This window comes from Anomaloglossus baeobatrachus, chromosome 5 (genome assembly GCF_048569485.1).
Source record: "Anomaloglossus baeobatrachus isolate aAnoBae1 chromosome 5, aAnoBae1.hap1, whole genome shotgun sequence".
Lineage (NCBI taxonomy): Eukaryota > Metazoa > Chordata > Amphibia > Anura > Aromobatidae > Anomaloglossus > Anomaloglossus baeobatrachus.
The window spans coordinates 352,081,515-352,088,900 of record NC_134357.1 but is presented as its reverse complement, the minus strand read 5'-3'; the positions used below and the strand labels follow the sequence as shown (position 1 = coordinate 352,088,900).

Here is a 7,386-nt window from a genome sequence, read left to right as displayed (position 1 = left end):
GCTTTTTGGGGCTGATTAAAGTGGTGAACCAGGGTATATGTGTGTGTTTTTTATTTCTAATAAAGGATTTTTTTCTGGTGTGTGTGTTTATTTACTGTAATTTACAGATTAATCATGGAGGGTGTCTCATAGACGCCTGACATGATTAATCTAGGACTTATTGGCAGCTATGGGCTGCCAATAATTCCTTATTACCCCGATTTGCCAACGCACCAGGGCAAATCGGGAAGAGCCGGGTACAGCCCCAGAACTGTCGCATCTAATGTATGCGGCAATTCTGGGCGGCTGCTGACTGATATTGTTAGGGTGGGGGGCTCCCCATAACGTGGAGCTCCCCATCCTGAGAATACCAGCCTTCAGCCGTATGGCTTTATCTGGCTGGCATTAAAATTGGGGGGGACCGCACGCCGTTTTTTTATAATTATTTATTTATTTATTTTACTGCACAGTATAGACACGCCCACCGGCTGCTGTGATTGGGTGCAGTGTGACACCTGTCACTCAGCGTGGGGGCGTGTCTCACTGCAACCAATCATAGGCGCCGGTGGGCGGGGAAAGCAGGGAATAGGAGATTGTTTAATGAGCGGCCGGCTTTTTCAAAATAGTAAAAGCCGCCGCAGCAGTGTGAATGCCGTGCAGCGCTGCGCCGGAGATCGGGGAACGGTAAGTATGAGAGAGGGGGGGAAACTGACCGACAGACTGTGAGAGAGGGAAAGACAGACAGAGAGACCGACAGAGAGACCGACCGACGGACTCAGGGAGATTGACCGACATACACAGAAATAGAAAGAATAGCCGACATCACTAGAAATAAAAACACCAAACGGACACGGACTATAGGTAGATGCATACGTGTTTACTAACGTGTGTGCACATACCCATAGACTTTCATTGTGTCCACGTGTGCGTGCTCCGTGCAGATAACGGACATGCATCCGTGCAAAACGCACACACATACGGATCACGGACACGCACACACGGACATAATGAAATAACGGACGTGTGACCACAATCATAGATTAACATTGGTGCACGTTTGGCCGTGTCTCCGGCATATACGGAAACGGACCAAACACGCACGTGTTTCACGGACGTGTGAAGGGGGCCTTAGACACATAAGGCTTTCATGTGATGTAACATTTGTTACCATAGAAACGAAAAAAGATGCCAAAGCTTTTTAACAGCCCTTCATATAAAAGTTGATTTTTCTGAAACAACCCCATCACCCAGGAGGCATGCAGGTTTGGCTAATTTCACCTCTATGCTACCTGTATGCCCATATTAATAACTTATAAAACTTAAAGGGAATCAATCACCAGGATTTTCGTTTATAAGCTAAAGCCAGTGCTATACTAGCACTATCAGGCTAATTCTCTACATACTAATATATTCATAGTTATCCCCTCCCCTGTTAGAAATAGCATAAGTATTATACAAACTATTCACTTTGTCTGTTGCAGGACCTGTGTGAGGTCATACACATGTGACCTGAAGGGGCGGGGCCTCAGCCACCAAAGCTGGATAACAGGTCACATTGGTATGACCTAACACAGGTCCTGCAACAAAGTGAATCGTTTGTATAATACTTATCCCCTCCCTCTGTTAGAATTAGCATAACTATGAATATATTAACTGGTCCACTGCAACTGCCTCTCAAGAAGCTGCTCATTTTATAAACTTTACTTTCTTGGATATCAAAATCTGAACATCCGAGCTGACCACTACAGGTATGTATAGAACCTGCCTTATAGTGCCAGTATAGCACTGGCTTTATCTTGCATATGAAAATCCTAGTGATTGGTTCCCTTTAAAAGGGTGACACATTCCCTGTAAAGAAGCTGGCAGTGGTGTCTCAGAAAAGGCTTCCCATGCAGCAGGAGGTGGAAGATCTGCTGAAGCAGGTACAGCAGCACTGGGGCCACTGATGTTTCTGTGTCGACCACAAGGGTGCATGCTGTTGCTCTCTGTTATCGGTCATCACACACACATGGCCTATTCACTGACATCACCTGCGTCAACTACCACATGCTGCTCTGTTGTGTGTGTGTGTGTGTGTCTGTCTGTCTAAGGAGTACACTGCCATATACATTGAAAAACATGAAAACACAACAGAAGCTGTAAAAAGATTAACCTTAATGGTGCGGAATATTTCCCATCATCTCACATGCCACCCCACTAACGTTGGTGTCTCCAACATACCTCCCCAAATGAACTTGACCTGCGCATAGAGCTGTGAGGGTACACTCTCTGTGGCCTTAGTGGCTCTTCGCAGCACCAGTTATTTCAACTCACCCTGTGCAGTAGCTCTGAAGGGAGCCATGTGTTGTACAACAACCTCTGGGGGGGAGACCAATAGCATGATGTCCGGGCTTTCAGTCTACAAGTAAGCGGGTACAGCCCACCAAAGAGTGAGTCTGCTCTCCGTGACTCATGGTTAGGCACTGTCTCTGCAGCCATAGGTTCCTCAAATTGAACCTGTCGAAGCATGTTAAGATAGAGATTTCTTTTCGGACCCCCCCAGTTCCCACAAGTTCCACCTCATGCACGGGGTTTCCCACCAGTCATCTAATTTCCCGGACCATCTCATGGCCCTAACCAGTACTCTTTCACCCCGGGGCAAACACGTCCTTCTGCACTGGTCTCAGGTCATGGTATACAAAGTATCTCAAAAGGTCACCCACCACCCTTTGCACCGTTCTCAACTGCCGTCGGTGCACCTAGGCCAACACAGTAGTTGTCCGGGGAGAGTCAGCAATGGGGTTAAGCATGAGTAAATCCTCAACTTCCCTACCTGTCCTCCCAAACATTAGCATGTGTGGCGAGTAACCTGTTGTGCTGTGCACTCAATTGTTATATGCCCACATAGGCTAAGGAAGGTATTCAGACCATCCTACTTTCTGGCTATCTTCCACAGTCCCCAGTGTCTGACAAATGGTGTGGTTGAAGCGTTCACACTCACTACTGCCTTGCGGAAGATAGGGTGTTGTCTTGGACTATTCGATCCCATACAGACAATAGAGTTCTTTCATTAAAGGTGCCCTTGAAGCATCCCCCCTGATCAAAATGGATGCTCCGTGGGCACCCAAATACCCGAATAAAGTGGCGCCATACCACCTCGGCAGCCAATACTGTCGTCTGGTCCGTGGTGGGTACTGCCATGGCATAATTGGTAAAGTTCTCATTCATCACTATACAGGAGTGCAGTGAACTGGAGTAACTTATTTGCACATAGTCTATTATCACTCCAGCAGTGTGGGCGTCCGGATGGTTTGAACAGGAGCCCGCTGTTCCACACTCTTACTTGGCATTTTTGACACATTTCATTCACCATCTTTTCTAACTTTGGGCAGTACACCATTATTTGGAACCACTTATATGTCTTCTTATACCCTAAATGATCCCCTCTCTCTCGGTTGTGTCGGATGACCGCTGGATCTAACATCATGGGAATTACCGTACCATCTGCTGTTGGTACTGCAATTCTGAGTGTAGATAAACCTTACAAGACAAGAGACCTTTTATCACGCTCAGTTTATGACATTGGCACAACAGTTTTTCTCCCTCTGAGGACAGAACTACCTGTTCTTCTGTCTGGGCCAAATTTTGGCCTGAACCCAGTGTTTTACAAGCCTTACATCTTCATTTTCAATCTGAGCCCGTTCCCAGTCTGCAAGAGTTTTTCCAAGCACTGTAGTCATTCCCAGAGGCCACCCCACTTGAGTGTACCATGTCCTGAAGACAGGTAATTGCCTGAGGTCAGGAGTCTCCATGTCCTCCAGATCATCATCAATATTCCTGGCAGGTGGCCCCATTGGAACTCGAAGTCCAGACCAAAGGAGTTCTTACTTGAAAGAGCTGTAGTTCTTGGGATTATATTCTGGCTCCCTTAGGGAGCGACTTATATAGATGATGATTCTTTTATGTCCATCTTGTACTTGGGACAACGCTGCACCTAGACCAGGGGTCTCAAACACGCGGCCCGCGGGCCGCATGCGGCCCGTCAGGCTGCTTCGTGCGGCCCCCAGGCCCGTGCCCCTGGTCACTATCGTGGCCGATGCAGGGGCCGCAGGCACTGTCTGCACTTTGTTAGATGAGTGTTTTGCCGGCGCTGCGCTCTCAGAGGCAAGGACTGTGCGCGCGCAGCGCCGGCAAAACATTCATCTGACAGAATTGCTGCTAGTGGCTGCAGTCCCTGCACCGGCCGCGATAGTCACCGGGGCACGGCCTGCAGACAGCAAGAAGCAGAGATGAGGATCCGAGGGATCGCGAGACAGGTGAGAAGAATGGTGTTTGTTTATTTTTTGTGTATGTGAAGGACGGCACATTAACCCCTTAGCGACCTATGACGTACTGGGTATGTTATGGCTCCCAGGTACTTAAGGACCCATGACATACCCAGTACGTCATGGCGAAATCGCGGCCCCGGTGGCTGCGATCGCCGTTTGCATTGCCAATAGCAAATACCTTAGATTCGGGGAGGAGGGGACCTCAAGAGGGGTGGTGTCTCCTCCCCGGACCTACGGAGGCTGTGATTGGCTGTGCGGCGTTCGTCAGCCAATCACAGCCACTGTAATGTTACAGCCATTGAAAATGGCTGTAACATTGAAATCCATCCCTGATCAGTGCAGCTGTAGCACCGATCATTAGCAGGAGCTGGGTGACCTCTGTTTCACCCGCCCCCAGCTCTGATTGGAGAGACCGGCCTTGTGACCGATCTGTCCAATCACTGTGGATCTGGGGCCGGAGACCGCCCCCTCAGCTTCACTCCAGAGTCTGTGGGTGGAAGGAAGCCGAGAGCGATCGGTAAATTATAGCGCCCCCTTTCACCCGCCGCCGCCACTGCCCCCCCCCCCCCACTTACTACAGGATGGGGACATTACTATAGAATAGGGACAAAGTGGGCACATGTCTATAGGATGGGGACAAAGTGGGCACATGACTATAGGATGGGGACAAGGTGGGCACATGACTATAGAATAGGGACAAGGTGGGCACATGTCTATAGGATGGGGACAAAGTGGGCACATGACTATATAATAGGGACAAGGTGGGCACATTACTATAGAATAGGGACAAGGTGGGCACATGACTATAGGATGGGGACAAGGTTGGCACATGTCTATAGAATAGGGACAAGGTGGGCACATGTCTATAGAATAGGGACAAGCTGGGCACATGACTATAGAATAGGGACAAGGTGGGCACATGTCTATAGAATAGGGACAAGCTGGGCACATGACTATAGAATAGGGACAAGGTGGGCACATGTCTATAGAATAGGGACAAGGTGGGCACATGTCTATAGGAGGGGGACAAGGTGGGCACATGTCTATAGGATGGGGACAAAGTGGGCACATGACTATAGAATAGGGACAAGGTGGGCACATGTCTATAGGATGGGGACAAGGTGGGCACATTACTATAGAATAGGGACAAGGTGGGCACATTACTATAGGATGGGGACAAGGTGGCCACATGTCTATAGGATGGGGACAAGGTGGGCACATGTCTATAGAATAGGGACAAGGTGGGCACATGTCTATAGGATGGGGACAAGGTGGGCACATGTCTATAGAATAGGGACAAGGTGGGCACATGTCTATAGGATGGGGACAAGGTGGGCACATGTCTATAGCATAGGGACAAGGTGGGCACATGTCTATAGGATGGGGACAAGGTGAGCACATGTCTATAGAATAGGGACAAGGTGGGCACATGTCTATAGAATAGGGACAAGGTGGGCACATGTCTATAGGTCGGGGACAAGGTGGGCACATGACTATAGGATGGGGACAAGGTAGGCACATGTCTATAGGATGGGGAGAAGGTGGGCACCTTACTATAGAATAGGGACAAGGTGGGCACATTACTAAAAGATGGGGACATTATAAGGATGGGCATAATACTATTGGATGGGGACATTAGAATAGGGACAAGGCTGGGGTCATTACTATAGGATGGGGACAAGATGGACACATTACTATAGGATAGGGAACATTACTAAAAGATGTTGGCCAAAATTTCTATATAGTGATAATTGTAACACTATTAGTTACAAGAAAGGGATAAAATGTAAAAAAAAAAAAAAAAAATAACTCTCTCAATGTTCTTGGCTAGGGCCACTTCTGCATTGCCTCCACCTTGCTGGTGGCTGGTTATACCCCGTCAGTAATCACCACATGACCCAGGTATTTTATACGGTCTCAGAACAATTGGCATTTCTTTCTCTTTGTTTTCAGCCCATGACATTGGAGTAGTTGGAAGACCTGCCATAGTCTCTGCAGATGGCCCTTAAACGATGGTCCGAGCGCCACTACTTCATCCAGGTAAATCAACAACGACTCAAAAATTCAGGTCACCCAGGCAATGTTCCATTAGCCACTGAAATGTTCCGGTTGCATTAGAAAGACTGAACAGCATTCTGTTGAACTCGTAGAGTCCCATCGAGATGATGAATGTTGTCTTTGCCTTGTTTTTTTCAGTTACCAGCACCAGTTAGCCAGGTCGAGGGTTGAGAAGTACTTGGCGCGACCCAGGACGTATATCGATTCTTCGATCCAGGCAAGAGGAGAGGCATCCTGTACTATGTGAGCATTTAATTTTCAGTAGTCGACACAGAATTGGAGAGATCCATCTTTCTTCCATACCAAGACCACTGATGCTGCCCAAGGACTATGACTATCTCGTATGATCTGATTGTCCAACATGTTTTTAATTTCTTGGTACACTTTCGGGGGAATCTAATGGTAGCGTTCCCGGATTGGGGAAGTGTTCCCAGATTGGCGGAGTGTCCCCGGTCGGGATCTCATGCTCGATGGTAGGAGAGCATCCAATATCTGAACCATGACATGAGAAAACTTCCTGAAATTCCCATGGGGTATCTTCTAGAAGTTTCGGCTGTAAGGGTCCCCCGATTTGACCCCATCTGGTCCGTTATAATTTGTCTGTTCCATTTAGCAGTCGGGGTCTCTCTCCTGGCCACACCAATGCTATACGTTCAAGCTAATTTCTGGTCGGATTGGAGGCTGAACCTTATTCTTTTAAGCTCCATCATGCACATAGACTTCGGGCAGCAACGTACTCCATGGTAAGGTGACTTCGCTGTCCAACACAATACAGCAGCATATGGGCACACTTGTCCTTCAGGGTGGCTATGGCATGGGCCACCACGGGTCTTGTCTCGGTGTCTCCATATGATATTGGCTCAATCAGCACCTCTAGCCCACTCAGTTTCCAACAAACCCAAACAGGCAGCATCAGGAGTTGTTCTCTCTTCTGAGCCATCACCACTGGTATACAAGGGGGAATCTTGACCAGACCTAGGGACGGCCGAACAAAGTGCTTTTCTGAAAGCTGCAGCTCCTCACCATCTGCCAAAGGACCCTT

The 7,386-nt window shown here is 48.3% G+C and overlaps 1 long non-coding RNA gene across 1 annotated transcript; it reads left to right on the top strand.

Moving 5' to 3' along the window:
* Positions 1-1,491: 1,491 nt before the first annotated feature.
* LOC142310103 (uncharacterized) lies at positions 1,492-7,085 on the top strand. The gene is made up of 3 exons (XR_012754084.1): positions 1,492-1,727; positions 6,240-6,326; positions 6,483-7,085. It is a non-coding gene; the product is annotated as an uncharacterized LOC142310103 (long non-coding RNA).
* Positions 7,086-7,386: the final 301 nt, after the last annotated feature.